General features: G+C 51.4%; 1 protein-coding gene across 16 annotated transcripts in view; it reads left to right on the top strand.

Moving 5' to 3' along the window:
- Nucleotides 1-677: 677 nt before the first annotated feature.
- Nucleotides 678-18,038, top strand: part of MBNL1 (muscleblind like splicing regulator 1) — a 64,501-nt gene continuing 47,140 nt past the window's right edge. For 7 of the 16 annotated variants that reach the window (XR_011680929.1, XM_071438268.1, XM_071438266.1 and 4 more), the window contains exon 1: nt 5,213-5,356. The gene's annotated coding sequence lies outside the window, so the exon portion shown is untranslated. Of the gene's footprint in view, nt 931-1,000; nt 1,158-4,971; nt 5,124-5,212; nt 5,357-10,622; nt 10,731-18,038 lie in introns of those variants that run through there. The other 9 variants (XM_071438271.1, XM_071438270.1, XM_071438269.1 and 6 more) reach the window with 9 other exon arrangements.

Genomic DNA, 18,038 nt, shown 5'->3' with positions numbered 1-18,038 from the left:
ATCCAGCAGCGCTCTGCAGGGCAGGAGCAGAGGGGGACACCGGTGGAGGAGCGGAAAGAAATGACAGGAAATCCTGTGCATGGCTGTGCTGGCTGCAGGGTCCCTCAGGCTGCTCAGCCACGTGCTGCACCCCCAGCTGCACCTGCAGCACGCCCCGAGCTCGGGCACTGCAGGGCCCGGGTCCGGAGAGGCGGCTCCGCTGCTGGCACGGGGGCTGTGGGTACAAGCCCCCAGCTCTGGCTGCACGGCACAGCTGGCACAGCTGGCACAGCCGAGCGGAGCCACGCGGCCCTTGCCCTGCAGCACTGCCACATGCCCCTTGCCCACCATGGACACTGCTGGGCAGGAGCCACTGCACGGTGTCCCAGAGCTGGCATGGCCAGTGAAGCTGGGGCGCCATGGCATTTTCCCCCTGCGCTGAGCGAGGGACATTTCTAGCTGGCCCTGAGTGCAGCAGAGCTTTGGGTGGAAGGCAGCTGCCTTTGGAAGCCTGGAGCTGGTGGTAACCCCCGCGGAAAGAGCAAAAATGGCTCTGCAAGCCCCTGGCTGGCGAGGCCGGGCCGCCGTTATCTGCGGCTTGCAGCAGGAAGGAGCCCTGGGCACCGCCCCAGGCATTGCCCCATTTCCAGGGAGCGCGGGCCATGGCCCGTGTCAGCGGCCCGAGCCCGCTTCCCCCAGCAGCAGCTGCCAGCGGGCAGATTAATGGGGCACAGGGAGACTGCGACCGCGTGTCCGTGTCCCCGACGGGCGTGAGCTCCCGTCAGCGAGCTGGGCTGCAGCGCCATGCAAAGCACTTCCTCTGCCGTGGCCTTTTCTACTAGCAGAAAGTGACTTTTGCTTCCTTAAGAAAATACATGTGCAAAGCCCAGCCCGTGGCCGTGGTTAGCGCTGCAGGAAGGGCTCACTTCACTCCTCGGCCCCCTAGGTTTGGTAAGTGTCATTCTCCGGCCTGTCACCGCTTCCCCAGGCCAGGCTCTCACCGCAGAGAGCTGCTGCTGTCATTGGCCCCGCGGCCCGGGGGCGGCGGCTGTGCCAGCAGCGCCGCTGTGCCCGGAGCAGCACCGAGCAGCAGCCCCGGTGGCACCGAGCCGCTGCCCCGGCGCGGGGCTCGCCAGCCCGCCCAGCGCAGCAGACACTGCGGCCAGCGGGGACGGACGGTGAGTTGTTCGCAAAGCCGGACGGTTCCGTTGTCGGCTTTCACTGCGCTGCTTTCGCATATGCGCCTCACGATCTTGAGTTAGTGAAGCTTTGAATAATTTATTAGAGAAATGAACACTAAATGCAAGATGTTTTTATGCAAGGCATGAGTAACAAAACTCTGTGGTTCTGAAGAGCATTAAAAGTTGCAGTCAGACCCACCATAGGCCCTCTGTGGTCTGTGCTGGGGGTCCACTGGGACCCCTGTGGAGTGGAGGAGCTGCACCCTGAGTGAGCACCAGCCTGCTCCAGGGACACGTGGAGCAAACACGGCGCGGGAGCCACTGCCATGGCGCCAGCATGTGCGTCCTCTCTTTCTCCTGCTTTTACTACGGTTTTATCCATTCAACACCTGTGGTGCTTACTGCGCTGGAAAAGTTGAGAGAGGTTCTCACGTGCTTACAGGAGCCCTGTGAGCTGGTTTAACATCTGTTGTGTTCTGGGGATAGAGCAGACACAGGGCTGGTGAGGCACCCCGCCATGGCTGTGCTCCATGCACTTTGGGTGCATTTCCCAGCTGGTTTAAGATCTGTTGTGTTCTGGGGATAGAGCAGACACAGGGCTGGTGAGGCACCCCGCCATGGCTGTGCTCCATGTGCTTTGGGTGCATTTCCCAGCTGGTTTAACATCTGTTGTGTTCTGGGGATAGAGCAGACACAGGGCTGGTGAGGCACCCCGCCATGGCTGTGCTCCATGCACTTTGGGCGCATTTTCCAGCGGGGCCGAGTGCTGGCCCTCTACATGGGTGTGGGTGTCCATCCCTGGAGCTCCTCAGCCCCGCTCTGGCACTCTGGGGGGCTGTTGGTTAAGCACGTGGGAGACTGAAATGACATTAATCCTCTGAGAGCGACCCTCAGCTTCCTACTGTGAAATCCGCTGCTGCTGCTGAACCTCCCGCCAGTTTTCTGTGACTAAACACCATGTTGGACTGCACACAGCAGCCCGGGGCTGAGCACCCACACTGCTCCATGGGGCTGGGGGGGCAAACAGGTGCATGCTGGAGGGGCTCCAGCATGAGCTGCATGGAAGGAAAGAAATTGCCTCTGCAGAAAGTGCAAAAGCTATAATGTGTATCACAATTATTTGCTAGGAATTGCACTGTGGATTCTTCTCATTTGTGTGCTTGTAGACTAGGAGAGATTATTAGTATCTTATTGCTCTCAACAAAAATACTATCACACAGTAGTTGCAGGAGGCTTTAAAACAAAAGGACAAAACAGTGTTAAGGGCCAAGTCAGAAATTTGTGTGTTATATTTCCAGAAATGCAGATGAGCTCATTAAAACAGAAACAAATGTGCTCTGGCCTGGCGGGAAGCGTGTTCTGTGCACAGCGGCGGGAGCGGGCTCCGGAAGAGCAGGGAGGCAGCAGGGCCTTCTGTGGCAGCAGCACTGGAGCTTGTGTCAGACCTTTTTGGGGAACTTGAGCTTCACCAGTGTTGCACAAATAAGGGCATCAGGAAGCAAACGGCTTCTCCAGGGTTGCGGTCGTGTTCAGTCCGGGTTTGAAGCAACTCTGTGTCTGCCTTTAATAAAGGCTCAAGGAGGGAAGGAAGATCAGAGTGTAGGTTGATTTAGTGACTGCTGTATGGCAGCTATTTGGTGCGATAAAATGAAGACACAGGACACACTTGGAGCTCAGGTGGTTTCTGTCTGTGTGTGAGGGCAGGTACAGAGCCCCCCGTGCTCCTGACAGGTGGGAACCCTGCAGTGAGGAGTGTTTCTATTCTGCTCGAGGTGCAGCTGTGAGGAGGATGCCACAGGCACCCTCGTGTCAGGCTCTGGGACACACTGGTCCCAGTGCCACGTCCGAGTGACCACTGGCCCTGCTGCCTGCCAGGCTCAGAGGGAAGGGCAGGCACCTTGGCACCAATTTCACAGGCCAGCCTCTCGCCTCAACAGCACCAGGGCTGCACTGACTCAGCCGGGAGAGCTCCTCTTTCTTGCTCCCCTTGTGTTAGCAAAAAGGGACTCTAAAACACAAAGTATCCCTCAAAAAACTTTCTTAGCACACAGTGTTTCTCTGAGAGGCACACAATGCTGAGTGTGCAATGACATATTTCTTTATCTTTGCTGTAAGACAATTAGTCTGTTGGAATCGCAGGTGGTGATTGTTGTTGGTATTGGATGATGACCTGGGAGACCCCTGGATCTGAAATTTCCTCTCGGTTTTCTCTTTAGCCTGCCCTGCCTGTACATTTTGTTATGACAGAGCTTGTGCCTGACATCCATGCCCTAGGGTTTGATCCCCTGTAACCTGCACAGACCGATGTGAATGGAATGCATTCACTTTTCAGGATACAGTGAGAAATGCCCTCACTGTGCCCAGCACACTGCTCCAGTCTCCCAGCACCAAGACACTGTCCCACGCCATTATTTAAGAAGAATTTGGGCAGGGAGGAGTTTGTACAGAAACTTTGTGACCAGAACGAGTGCTTTGAAAAAGCCTAGCGCAGTGATGTCGGTTCTCAGGGAGGAAACGGCCCAGGGAGCTCTTTGTGCTTGAACAGGAACAGGAAGAGCACAAATGGCCCAGTACAATGTTCACTCCCAGGCCCATCGGGCTGTGCAGCCAGGGACACCTGCACTGCCCCACAGTGAGGCAGGTAAATATCAAATACCGTGGCATACCAGTTGTCATGGATTTTGTGCTGCTCTGGATTAGACTTCATTGAAACACAAGTGTAAGAACACGACATTTTTCTGAGAGAAAATGGAATGCTTCTTTGTCCTTTCAGTCTCCTGTTTCTAGCAAAAAGCCATCAGAGCTAACCAGCAGGTATCAGAAAGCTCTCCCAGCCAGTCCCTTGGGCATGTGGCACACCTGGATGCTCCCCAGGCTGGGCAGCTCTGAGGAGGGATGCTCACTGAACCCATTCTGTTTCCAAAGTGCTGCCTGCTCCTTGCAGGGGTGATTAGAGCACAAGAAAAGCAAAGTTAATTATATCTCCTCCAGGCTGTCAAATAGAACAAAAAGCCTGATGAAGGAAGTAGCTGGAGTTAGATCTTGAGACCAGGTAACCAAATCTGTCTCTCAAAGTAAAGAAAGGAATTATTGGTCATTACTTCATCTCACAAAACATAACCCTCTGCTCACGTGTCTGTGTTAAAAGATGTTTAACACTATATGACACTGGAGAGAAACTCTTTGTCTCTTTCCTTGTCTCTTTCCTTGTCTCTGTCTCTTTCCGTGTCTCCTTTCAGTTTGTTTGTCTTTCCTAAACTGTGATTAGCACCTCGGGGGTTTGACGAGCCCTTCGCACATGGCCCTGTGTGCGTGTCCTGGCAGGGGGCACACCGATACCCCTCTGGCTCATCTAGACGACTGCGTGTCCTTTTCTGCACTCTGCAGTCGGTGTCACCCACACGGCAGCACCGACACGTGCCCTGTGCCGGGCAGAGCGGACCTGTTGGCTCGGCGGTGGGCTGCCGCCGCTGCTGCGGAGGGCCGGGACGCTGAGCTGCTGATGGTGGGTGCCGGGCGAGCCCTGCCAGCCCCCGCAGCAGCCGGCGGAACCGCCGCTCTGCAACGGCTGCTCTCGCCGAGATGAAGGAAGAGCGGGAGCCGGGAGGAGAGCAGGGTGCTTCTGCCTGCCGTGGGAAGCAGATCCTTAGAGGATCGTGTCCTCAGGAACGGCCTTGGCGGGGTGCGGAGCCACCGCGCCGGGCGCTCTGCGGACACGGCCGGGCCCGGGCAGCGCCGCCCGCCCCCAGGCCGCCCCTGCCGTGCCTCCCCCGGCCGGAGGCGGCGGGGCCGGGCACGTGTGCGGGCCCGGGCTCGGTGACTCATGAGGCGCCGGCCGCTCCGCCGCGGGGAGGATGAGGGAGGGCGGCCCCGGGGGAGGGCAGCCCGCCGCGCCGCCGCCCCGCTCCGCGCCTTCCCCTCGCTCCCGCGGCGCCCGGAGCGCGGAGGCCGCACCGGGATTAGGTGAGCGCGGCCGGGCCGGGGCCGGGCCGGGCGCCCCGCGGGCCCGGGGCTGCCGGCGGGGCCGGGGCCGGGTGGCGCTTCCGGGCGGGGCGGGGGCGGCGGCGGAAGCGGTCCCGGGGCTGGCGCGGGGAGCCCGGGCCGCCGCTGCCTCCGCCCGCCGCGCCGGCGGCACCGTCAGCATGAGCCGCTGAGCCGGGCGGGCCGCGCCGGCAGGGCCCCGCCGGCAGGCCCGGGTGAGTGCGGCGGCGAGGCCGGGCCCCGCGGCGGGGGGAGGCGGGCGGCGGCCCTGCGGGGCGGCTCCGCGGGAAGGGGGGCTCGCCGGGCTCCGCGGGGAGCGGGGCAGCGTCGCTGCGCTCGGCGGGCCGGGGACAGCGACCGTCCTCCGCCAGGGGCCGGGGCGCGGCCCCGCTGCCCGCGCGTCCCTGCGGCAGCGCCCGGCGCGGGGCTCCCCACGCGGGTCCCCGCCCGGAGCTCGGAGCCCGGACCCGCCCGGCCGCGGGGCGAGCGGCGGCTCCGCAGCGCCGGGCCGGGGCTCGGCCGTGCGCCGGGGCTGCCCGGCGGGCGGTGGGTGCCGGCGGGGCCGGTACCGCGGTGCGGTGTCCGAGGCCGGCGGGGAGCCCCGCGCCGGGCGGGAGCAGCACACGGCGGGGCGGGCGGCAGCGCCCCGTGCGCACTCCCCGCACGGCCTGGCCCCGGCAGCCGCCGCGGTAGCGTGAGGGAAAGAGAGCTTTTTGTTTCATTTTTGGAGAAAGTTCTTGAATTCCGAACTTTGGTTTGCAGGTGCGAGCAAGTCAGTTTGTTAAGACGCTGGCATAGTGGAAGAGGTAAATGCAGGGATGTTTGTGTAAAATGGTTGTCTTGGAAAAAAATGTGGTTGTTTGTTTTAGAAAGAAATAATTTCTTTTGGTGATTTTTTTGAGGTGGGGAATATATGCCCCAGAGAACGGGAGAATCAGGACAGGGGTGACAGAGATAATGAAGTGCAGGAGAGCAGGTTCAGGGAAGGGATGTAACGGGAAAGAGGGATAGAAGTAATGAATAGTAATGGTGAATAACTTAACTGGGTTGTATTTTTTTTTGGCACTACGGAGAAGGGGTTCTAATGAAACGACGACATATTCCAAAGTGACAAGGAAATGATTTGCATAATGAATAATTAACCGATGGCACTTGTTGCTGCAGGGGAAATTTGGGGTGAGAGCTGAGGAGAGGTTGCAGGCTTCCCTCGGGCTGGCTGCATGTGACACTGACCCCGGGCAGGCCCACTGGCATACAGCAGTATTATGATAATTTAAAGTAGATAAAAGAGGAAGAAATGAAAGGCTTGGTAACCCCGTGCTCCCTGCAATGGTGACAGGACTGCCGCATGTGGAAGGCTGGGATGTGCCACTGCAGGAACCAGAGGTGTCGGGCGTCTCTCTGCTCTGGGCTGAAAGCAGGCATGGGCAGTAGCCAGCTGGGGTGTATCCCACAGCTGCCTCCAGCCTGGTTCCCGCGGGTAGGAGGGTCTGTAATGCCCTCCTGCAGTCTGTCCTCTGAGGGCTCTGTGCAGGGCAGGTGAATGCCCCATTCCGCGGCCTTGGTGCGATGTCCCAGCCGTGTCCTGCTCCATCCCTGCAGCAGGTGCTGCTCTGACCTCCCTGTCCTCGAGCTGCCGGTGCTGGAATCCTGCAGTCTAAGGGTGATGTCCAGGAGATGGAGATGGGTGCCAGAAACACTGGAGCCCGCCCTGGCCGTGGGAGGCTGCTGCCCTGCAGGGCCAGGGTTTGGCTGCCCAGAGCAGACAGGCTGTAAAAGCCACATGGTTTCACCTCACTGTCCAGAGGGGTTTCCGTGGCCGCAGGAAGGTTCTTACACGTGTGGTGTAGATGAAGATCTGATGGTCAGTGCAGATTAAATCATAGGCTTCCCTCCCTGTTTTTATGTCCTTTGAGTACTTGTTTTATTCTGCTGCTTCAGTGTCAGTGGGGAGGTGGTAGTGACAAAGGGATGCCTGTAATTAGGGGCATGAGCCTCAGCACCTCTTGATTCCTAAATAGTGGATGATTCCTGCTCAGGAGCTGGTGGATAATCTGCAGGCATCATTTTCTGACACTGAGGAAGTCATGCGTGTTGGGCCGTAAAAGGCCTTGTGGTAACTCCGTTACTTTCAAAGGCTCAATGTGTGTTTTCCTAAGGCATATTTTCAATGGGAATGCTGTAAACAGCATGTTAGCTAAGGCCAGCTCCTTAAGGTAAAACTGCAGGAAAAGTTCTGTTCCCATTCCTTATGATTTATGTTCATGCCAAGGGTGATTTTTGCAACTATGAGTTTATCAGCAAATTCCTGCTACTACTCCTGTCCGGAGGGAAGCGAGAGGGAGGATCTGGCAGAGTTCAATTGCTTCCCTGGGAATTCCTTCACTTCACTGTGTCCTGCTGTGCTCAGCCCTACACAGGGGCTCTCCTTTCCCTTGCATGACTTGTGGTCTCCACTGTTTGTGTGCTTTAAGGATTAGAGCAGTTGCCCATGATTATTATTTTTAAATTTAATTTTTTAAACAATTATATACTGTAAACTTAGTTTCTCAAGTTATGCAGCAAAGTAAACAATGTTTCTTTCCTCCTACCCCATAGCTATTTACCAAAAGAATAAACATGTAAATATGTTCAAGTGCTGTCCTCAGTGACATTTGGAGCCTGCTCTGCTGTGAATATGTGCAATTGCAATTCCATTAGTGTCAAAGAGAGTTCCCAGCAATTAACAAGGAAAGAGAAGGGACTATTAAAACCGTGTTGTAGTTGTGGTGAAACTTCAGTACCTCCTAAGATGAGCAAGTACAGGTAATGTCCCGAGTTGTGAGGTGGAGGCTTTGTGTGGCTCCTGTGGGGATGCTGGAGCCCACTCTCCCTTCAGCAGTCTGTGCAGGGGCAGTGTCCTTAGTCAGTACCTTGCTCAGAGTAAAAGGCCAGAGACAAATGTTGGTTTGCCCTGCTCTGTGCATTCAAGACCAGCAGTAGGTTCTGCTGTTCTGAAGATGCTCTGAAGTCTGTTCAGTGGTTTCAGAGGCAGCAGCAGGAGAGTGACAGCAGCACCATGAGCTGGGCAGGCTGACAGATACGAGGTTTCCTATGTCCACGGGCAGATTGGGGGCTGGGTGTGATGTGTGCTGACCTCAGGGTGAAGTCCCACTATCTATCAGAAGAATTGCTTTTCCTAAGGGGTCAATTAATTTTTTTAATGTCCACTTTGTCAACTTCTACCCTGTGAAACAGTCCATGTTTCAGATTATGTGCATGTAATTGTTATAGAAGAATATTTTTATCCAAAATATCTTTGTTCCAAGTAGCTGGGAAGAAAAAAAAAGTTTGCAATAGGTATAATCTGTCCTTAGTAAAATCTGATTAGAGTTCTCACAATTCAACTTGATTAAGCTTGAAATTTTGGAGGTAAAATTGCTGTTGGTACAAATTAGTAAGAGCAGCAGCTATGTGTAAGGTGACAGCACTTCTGTCAAGAGGGTGCAAAATCCTGCAGCTTGAGTTCATTTTGGTTTGAATGCACAGGTTGTACAGGGAAACTGAAGCAGCCAGGCCCGAGGAAAATGCAGCTGGGCCTGAGTTTTGTGTAGGCAGATTATAATTCCCATAAGGCAAGTGCATGACCAGCATTAGCCCAGCCTGGGGAATGGGCCAGCTCGTTTTGGGTCTGTCTGTCCTTCCAAAGCCCCACTACCTCCTGGAGGTGCTCTGATCTGAGTGCTGTGATAAAATGTATGACTCCTGTGCGCTCCCTTTGCTTTGGGCAAATAGGCCAAATACTTGTTTTCTCAGAAAAATATTTTGGTACATAAATATGCAAGGTGTATATGAATAGCTGAATGGAGTGGATTTCTGCAGAATAAAAAGCAATAGGTACTAGATAGGTTGCTCTAAACACCAAAGGGCTGGGCGTGTTTCAGAGCTCCTGCACAGCCCGCCGTGGCTAGCCTGGCTGGGCTGGGCTCCTTTTATCAGTCCTTCTTGAGAATGTACAGGTGGCAGTCCCAGCGCCTGCTGAGTGCCCAGGTTTTCCTGTGGAAGTGTACCTCGCTGTCCGCCCTGGGGCAGGCTGCTCTTGTAAAAGGAATTTCTTTTCCCTTATGTAACTTGTTGGTGTTACATCCAGAGTCGGCTCTTGCAAAAGTGCGTCAGTGTTGCTTGCAGTGGCACTGAAAAAACTTAACAGAGCGTGCACTGAATTCCCCCCTTATCTCTCTATAGCACATTTTATGTATCTTGTAGTGAGATGTTTTGTTTCTGCAGTTTCAGACTTCGTGTTTCAGAAGATTAATAGACTTAGCAGCCCTGTTTGCTCAGCTTAGCAGCGATAACAATGTAATAAGTCATGAGACGGTCGCAGATCATCTGGCAAGGCAAAATATGCCTTGGACTTGAACTTGGAGCAGGTATTATTTGCAGAGAAAAGTGAAATGTTGAAAGCATTATAAATAGCGTGTCCCGCCTGGGGTGGCTGTGGGTTCGGGCCTGCCTGCAGAGCCTGCACCGGAGGCGGCTGATGGCATCTGCATTCCCACTCCGGGTGGCCCGGCAGGCCGAGGGCAGCGTTTGTACCGTACATGGCTGGTATTTGCTGCAGCACGTACAGCCCTGGCGGGGCTGGGCACAGGCTGCAGAGCAGGCAGGGCCCGGGCTCCCAAACCCTCCCGCAGCAGCTCCGCGCATTCCGGCTGCGTGGCTGTGTCCCGCGCCAGCCCGGCCAACTGCGAGCACTGAGTAAGGACTTGGGAACCCAGAGCATGTTTGGGCTCCCGGCCCAATCCTGCTTCCAGAGGAGTTAATTGGAATTTTTGCCTTCTAAAAAAGGGAGAGCAGCCGGAGGTGCCCGGCTCAGCCCCGCGGGGCCCTGGCGCTGCCGTGAGCGCGCTGTGAGAGCCGCGCTGCCCGGGCTGGGCGGCCGGAGCCCCGGGATGTGCTGCCGAGGCCGCGGGAGCCGTGGCGCTGCAGCGGCGCTGTCTGCACTGCAGTGACGGTACCCGGCGCTCGAGGAGGGGAGCTTTGCCTTTCGATGTGAGTGCACTGCCGTGGGAGCACGCCGCCTTTGCCGTGTCCCTTGGCTCTGCTCTTGGCCGAGCTGTGGAGCCTCGGAGCAGCGGCCGGGCTGGGTCAGGCTTTCCGAGCAGGGTGCCAAGCTGAAGGCACAGCGGCGGGCCTGGATTGGCCATATAAAGGAGTTGTCGGGTGCTGCCAGGGCCACCCGCCCTTCCTCTTCCTCGCTGCTCCCCAGGGCCGCGCTCGCCGGCGTTTCAGCGCTGCCTGTGCCTCTGGCTCCCACGGAAGGAAGCTCCCGATAAACATGGCAGGGCTTGCTGGGCAGAAATAAACTCTCCCTTTTTTCTTCTGTGCCTCTCCAAAGCTTGGAATAAAATCCGAACAAAAAATGTTGATTTTAGTGTGTGGAAGAGTTTATTAGTGCCTGAGCAGCGTTCCTGACTTAATGTGCCCGCCTCTGGTTTTCAGTGAAGCCTGGTACTCTTTACCTGGGTCATGAATCCTTCCATGCTCCAAACGTAGGCACAACTTCTGTGGACTTTGAGCCTTCTTTCAAGCAGTGAAAAATCAAAGGTGGTGAGTCCGTGATCCTGATAATGTAATTATGTATTTTTCAGCTTTTTGATGTGTAGCAGTTTAAAATGTTGTTTTGGGAGTGTGGGCACTTGCTGTGCTGCTGGAGCTTTGCAGGCTGCTTGGGAAGGAAGTCCCTGGGCAGATACCTTGTTTGCTGCTTATCAGCGTTTTATTGAGCTCCTGTATTTATGTGCAAATATATTCAATAAATAAATCTTTAATAATGGGATTTTTGTTGTGAAAAGTAGACACAGCTCTGTTCAATTCTTATAATTAAGTACAGCTAATGGTGGAACAGAAATATAAGCATTTGAACTTCTTTCACTAATTTTTCTGCATGACTGACAAAATTATTGCTTTGGATTTGGTTTGTTTTCTACAACTTCTAAGCATTCTACAACTTCTGCCTTTAATCACCATTTTTATAAAAGCTAGGTTTTTTTAAGTTATTTCAGAAGCTGTTTTCCAAATATCCCTGTTTCTGTTTTCCAATATCCCCGTTTTTGTTTTTTGTGTAAGAGTAGAAATTTAAACTTTCATCCTTGGTGTTTTAAAATGGCTTTTAGAGGTAGGGAGGACAATACAAGGAAAACAGTGATCTTTTGAGGTTTTTCCAAAATGCCTTCATTGGGTTTAACTTGGGTAGCTTGCTGTGTCAATGGAAAAGGGACGCATTGAGGAGAAGGTAAGCAGAGGATAGAGCATTCGGTGTGAGAAGCCCTAAGGGACAGTGCCAACGGCCCTGCTGTGCTGCGCAGGGACCAGCCCCGCTCAGGAGCCCCTTTGTGACTTGTCCCCTGTGTGGTGGGAGCTCTGCTGGCTGAGCTTGTGTGCAGAGAGGCTGTTCTGAACAGGGGCTCTTAGAGGCCTGTTTCTCATGGTTGTTGTTAGCTGGGTACATGTCATCATTCAAAATGAACCAGCGTAACAATATACTAGAGCAAATACTGATTAAAAACTTGCCTCAAAGATATTTTCCACTTATTTCCTAAAATAAGTCATGCAGTTTTTATTACTTCTCTTTAATACCAGTGACTAATTTAGAGCTTTTGCTTGATATCCGAAGACGTATGTATTTGTTTAGTTTGCGTGAGATTGGTCACGATCCAAAACTGATCACATCAGTAAGTGTGTCTGTGCTGCTGAGCACTGTATATGTAAGGATCTCTATTAAGTCAAGGAAAGCATCTCCTAAACTTGTTTAGTTTTGCTGTGTATGGAAAAATCATTTTATATTTAGTGTATAACAGTCATCTCTGATACCTCAGGTGGTGACAGGGCAGAGAGAATTAAAAATCCCATTCTCTGTGGTTTAGATTCTTATGTAACTAATTAAATAAATTATATAGATTCATTGTATTTTCTGAGAAGTTGTACAAGTTTGTCTCATCCTGGAAGGATGTGATTATAAACATAAATTAAATGTAGGGCCAGAATGAATCAAAGCAAAGTGCTCTATTTTGGATCTGCGATTCCCTGAGAAACAGACAGCTGTGAATGCAAATGCAGTGGCTGTGTCTCCTGTCTCACAGCAGATGCTGGAGTGTTTTCAGGACTGTCCTTGCCGTGGTTCCTGTTGGTGGCCGAGTTGGGCAGTGTCGCCATCGCACTGAGCTGGCAGTGCCTCCCTGCTCCAGGTGTTCCCAGTGTGGCAGTGCTGCCCCTCGGTGATGCTGGCGTGCTTTCAGAGGTGTGGGACCCCTGGTCCTTCCTCAGGGGTGCTGTGCCTGGTGCTGCTTGGCCATGCTGCAGAGCCAGGGCTCTGGTTTGCCACTTGGGCAGAGTCCTTCAGTCCAACCTGAACTGCTGTGCTGTCCCTCATTCCCAGGTAATTTTGGTTTGTGATTGTCCCTGCATTGCCATAGCTCGCCATGGCTGAGCTGAAGTGACCGGTTCTAAGGGCTGCTGCAAGCAGAGCTCAGTGTAACGAGTTCCTCATGAGCTGGACTCACATCCCTTTTCGGTTGCCCTCAAGGCAGATGCAACATGAAGCAATCTCATGATGGGCCTGCCTGGGAGTGTGCCTGTTAGGCAGAGAGCAGAGAGCAGCAAGGCATCCCCCATGGAATCGTGCCCCACTGTGGTCCGTGTCTCCTCAGGGCCAGGAGAGCTGCTGGCATTGTCACCAGGAGCAGGACCACGCATCAGCATGGACCATGTGACACAAATGGCCTGTTCTATTCCTGGTAATTAGGTTCAGATTTAATCTTGCTGGTTAATTTGATGTGTGCAGGGATGTGGTAGCTGCATCCAGACACCTGACTCAAAATTATTGTCCTAACAAAGTTGTCATGTGAGCGGGCAAGAACTTTGAAATCTGGAGTTTTTGATGTGGGCAAAGGTAGGAGGAGTGGCCCAGCCAGGGATGAATTAGTGAGGCCAAGGGGAGGAGCTTATTGTCTGGAGGAAGTGGTACTATTAATAAATTAATAATGTTAGTAGTGACCATGTGTATGTCCTGATCCATCAGGTGCTGTCTGCAGTGGTCCCTCAGGAATCCTTTTGCCCACTGCTCTACCCAGCTGTCTCTGGGGAAGGAAAAGCCACTCTTTGCACCAGGGCCACATGGCAGCTGCACGAGCAAGGGAAGTGGGACCTGAGCAGCACTGAGGTGCTGCTGTTTCCCCTTGCTGTGCTGGAGAGGTTCAGGCATCAGACCCGTGGGAAGCCGGGGTTGGTGTCTGCTGCACCTCTCACCAGTGAGAGCTCCTCCGGGTCACTTCTGCTGAAACCATCAGCATCGGCTGAATTTGGTGTCAGAGGGAAGCGGCTCCTTCCCTTGCTGAGTCATGGATGTGGCTTTTTTCTTTTCTGTAGGGATTCTTCTTATGGATGATGCTAATCATCCATATATAAATATATATGGTTTATATAAATTCATACATGCACGTGCAGCTGGAAGTCACCTGTCCCTATGGGACAGTTTCTGCCTCTTTGCTGCTGCTGCTGCAGGTGCCTCCTGGCTCTGAATCTGGGCTATGGGACTCATCCTGGGGTTTGCCATGTGGCTGTTCCTGAGGCCAACACCCCGCAGCCGCTGCCACCGAGACAGGCGTGAGCCAAATTCTGTCAGTAATTCTGTGTTCCTAGTGAGCCTGAGTCACACCTGCAGGGTGCAGAGCAGCGAGGGTTTTACAGGTGCAGTGCTCTGTTCATCCACCCTGGGCTGCCTGGGGAGCTGCCAGGGCTGGGGGGCTGCTCCTGGGCTGACCCCACTGCCGTGGTCATCCTGCTGCTCTCCTGCCTTGCTTGGCTTGTGTACACTTGCAGTTAATCAAACAAAATCTGCAAGAGTCGGATTAATAAATAGCTTGTAGTTTTGGGAAGGGTGCGTGGTTGATTTATTATGGCCTCTCAAAAGCCTTTGTACAGAAACATGTTTAAAATTAGTATTAGAACAAGAAAATGAAACTGACTTTAATAAAGCAGGGTTTGTTTTTTTCAATTCAGTTTGTTACTTCTTGGAATTTTAACTTAAATCACTAGATTACTGTTATTTTTAAAGATAAACAACTTCTTTTTAGGCTTGCTTGGGCAATGTCACTTCTTTTATGGTAGGAATCCCCCTGTGCCAGGATAATACAGAACTTCCCATTTCTAAAATACATTATGTGAATGTTATGGCTAGGGAATTACAGTGCAAATATGTTTTTATTACCAGAAGCAGTATTTGTGACTTCACTGGTGGGTGGGGATGGATATGTAAATGCTTTGTAATACATAAATTGATGAAAAGTGGATTAAAGGCAGAGTAGTCCTTGCCCATTTTGTGTCCCTGACTTAAAGTTGCAAGAACAGAATAACAGCTTGTGTGCCCCGTCCTCGTGCAGAGACAGGGCCTGGCCTGTGCCTGTTCTTGCTCATAAATACACGTCCAGCTAACGCTGTCAAACTGCGAATCCCATGTGTCCCTGAAGTCTCAAATTTTGTAACAGGGATTGATATATAGCCCAGGTTATTTAAAAAAATCAGCAGACACGTTTCTTGACTTTAATATTTTTAAAATTACAGCAAGAGCAGTTAATCCGTAACTGTCTGCTCCTTAAAGGTAAGAGGGTTTATGGAATTTGCAGTGTAGCTTTCTGACTTGAAAATAGCATTACTGTAATCTGAAGTAAGAGAGGATTGGGCTGTGGGATTTGTATGTCAGTGCCTGTGCCCTGTTGGTGGGAATTGGCTCACAGTTTGATTAGGGATGGAAATCTTGGGGCAATACCTGATTCTGCATGTGGCTGGGCCATGTAGTGTACAACATGTTGCCTCTTTGTTCATTATTTATCAAGTTTTCGTGAACCGAGTACACTTGGGTGTGTTAAATTCAGATGGAATGTCACAGTTAGGTGGTACTGCTAAAACAGTTTCAGAAACTGTGAAATAGACTCAAGATAAAACCATGTCTGATGGGGATGTGCTGGAGGAGCCACTGAAGTCAGTGGGAGGTTGCACCAGGAAAGTCTGTCAGAGCTAAAACAGTACAGAAAAAACCTTTAAAACACTACCACTAGCAGTAGTAGTAGTACTAAAACTATGTATGTCATGCAAAATATCTGCGTCACAGAAGCAGTGTTGGCAGTTTTTTTACTAATCTGGTGTGGCACTTAGTAGCTCAGAGCCAACATGTGCTTGCAGTTTTACCAGGCTCCCAGTCCCAGCTGCTGGGCTGGGGAGCTGGGAAACCCAGCCCAGGCTCCAGTGCCCTGGCAGTCCTGCTCTAGGCTGGCTGCTCTCTGCTCCTGCCTCTGCACTCCCATGTTTTCCTGAAATACACAAAAGCACACATTTGTAAAGGGAATCAGCTTCCACTTCTGTGCTGTCCTATGGGAGCAGCGGGTGCAGCCCAGAGTGTGAGACAATCTTCAGCTGCAGTCTACTAAAGAATATTTTCCTTTATCCAGTCCTATACTGTTATGTGACAAGATGTTAATTAGCTCATTGTTTCAGCTTAATTTTGTGACAGTGCTATAATTATATCCCTCAATTGTGCCATGGAGTAATTGCTGTATCTCTTCCAAATTTTATATTGAGATATGTTATTGGTAAACTTTGAGTTTGGCAGAGGTGTTTTGAAAATACTGTAAGGAGTCAGTAATTTTGTGTTCCTTGATTTAAAAGACAGCCATTTGGCAATTTCAAGCTTTGAGACTGCCCTGTCAGTGTAAATAGAATATTGATTTTATTCCATTTCCTATCTCATTAGAGTCATTGTCATGAGGATGAATTCACGTTGTGTAATTATCTGTTCTTGCTGACAGTTTTCATGTCATTGAGACTGGTGTTTTCAGCTTCCACTTTCTCTAAGCATAAAAATAGCATTCTTCCCTGCCATCTTCTCCTTTAATGCTGGGCTTCTTGCCTTCCCAGCTTTTTACATCTTTCTTTGAGAGACACGTGTGAATTGAGATAAACAGGGATGTCCAGCAAGCCCAGTTACAGGAGCAGTGAAAACAACGCCTCTTTGGGAGCGATTCTCAGTGCAGGGAGTTTCCTTATTTTTGTGTCAAAGGCTGCAATGAGAGGGGAAAATGCATTGTTAATCTGTCTGCACATGTCTTAATAGCAATAAGGGGAAGTAACAGGAGTCTCTTCTGTGTCAGATTCACTTTCTTGGACGTTTCCAGGTAACCTTTCCATTGATTTGTGAGGCTGTTTCTTAATCATTTTCATTGACCCAGCTCAGGAGACAACTAAGTCATCTCTGTTACCCTCCTAAGGAATGACTCCTCAGTGTTATTCTCTCTTCTGTCTCTTCTGAGAATCACTTTTTAATTTGCTTTCAATCCTTGTAGCTCGATATTCAGTCAAGGCAAGGTTCTGCCTTGGCCAAACCAATGTTGCAATATTCTCAAGACAAGTGGCAAATGCTTCCAGATTTCAAAAGGTGAAATTTAAAACCCACCTGTGGATCACAAGAGTCTTTAGTACTGACTGCTCTGCTAGGTGGGGTCCAGAAACCATCGACCCCTAAATCAGTTTTAATTGAATGAAAAATAAGAAGTTCAATCCTTTTCCAGTCCTGTCCCTATGGTTGTCCCTCTGGATTTGTTACAGTCATTCCCATCTTATCAGGGACAGCCCCAAGGAGACAGCACATATATCAGCTGGGTTTTGCAGACAGTGTATCTCCTAGCATGTGGAGCTTGCTGGGGACTCCTTAGTGACTGAGTGAGTATCACAAGAGAATTTCCAAGTGATGGGAAAATAGTTTATGCAGATAAAAAAAGCTAATTCTATGCTAACATCTTCCTTTATTTAGTGGATATGGAAGATTAACCTCTGGTCTGACGTCATGCTTTATTTCTGCTCAAAGCTATTTTTAAAGCTGACATTTCTGGCTGTTTTCAGGTAGACAACAAACTATGACAAAACACTTTTTCTTCAAGCAACTGTTCATACAATATGTACATGTAGTATTTCTTTGTGTTCTGAAGATTTACCTTCGAGGCACCAGCTCCTTGGAGTAATGCTTTTCTTTTTGTGGGTGGCAGCCTGAAGAAGGAAGGGTGGAATTAGTGCAGTCACAAGTGTGTCACTGACCTCAGCAGGAGCAGGATTTCTCTCTGAGTGGTGGGTGATTGTCCAAATCCTAACAGAAAACTTATTACAAACCTGGGAGTTAAACACAGTTTGGGGAGCCTTACCAGGGATATTTCTCCTGTCATACATGAGAGCACAAAAGCTAGTTTTCATCTGTTTTCATTTTGGGTGCTGCCTTCATGCTCACTTTCCTTTCTTGTTAGGGATGACTACTTCTGTAATGAGAGTGAAATATCTTGTTTGGAAAACGTGGCCTTTAACTTGCATTGGCTTTAGCATATAAAATGCATCAATTTGCTGCTCTAACTCTTCTTGGTGTTTGGAAAAATCAATGCTTGGTATGGATTGGTTACCAAGCTGATGAACTGGAGAAAACCCTGCTCAGAGCTGTTCCACAGCTTTGTGGTACAGCCCTTCTTGCTGGCATTGGCAGCACCCTGTCCTGAGGGTCTCACAGGGAACAGATGTTCCTAACAAAATAACACAAGTCATTTTGTGCAGTGCAGGAGTGATGGTGGGAGGACACAGATCCAGCTCTTGGCTGTGGAGGTCAAGTAGCAGGGCACCTTGACTGAAGGCTGGGGGTTGTGTTTAGGCTTCCAGAAGCGCCCTGATGTGCTGGTATTCCTGCACGAGGCTGCAGGGAGGCCAGGTGGATCTGCTGGATCTGCTGGCACACCGCCCCAGCAGCACATTCTCTGCTTGCAGATCTCTTGGTGCTAATCTGTCACGGCTGGGAAGTGTGGCACAAGTGCAAGAACCAAACTGGTTTGC

This window comes from Agelaius tricolor, unplaced genomic scaffold (genome assembly GCF_023055355.1).
Source record: "Agelaius tricolor isolate 1412-34295 unplaced genomic scaffold, bAgeTri1.0.p SCAF_12, whole genome shotgun sequence".
Lineage (NCBI taxonomy): Eukaryota > Metazoa > Chordata > Aves > Passeriformes > Icteridae > Agelaius > Agelaius tricolor.
This window is presented reverse-complemented; position numbering and strand designations above follow the sequence as displayed.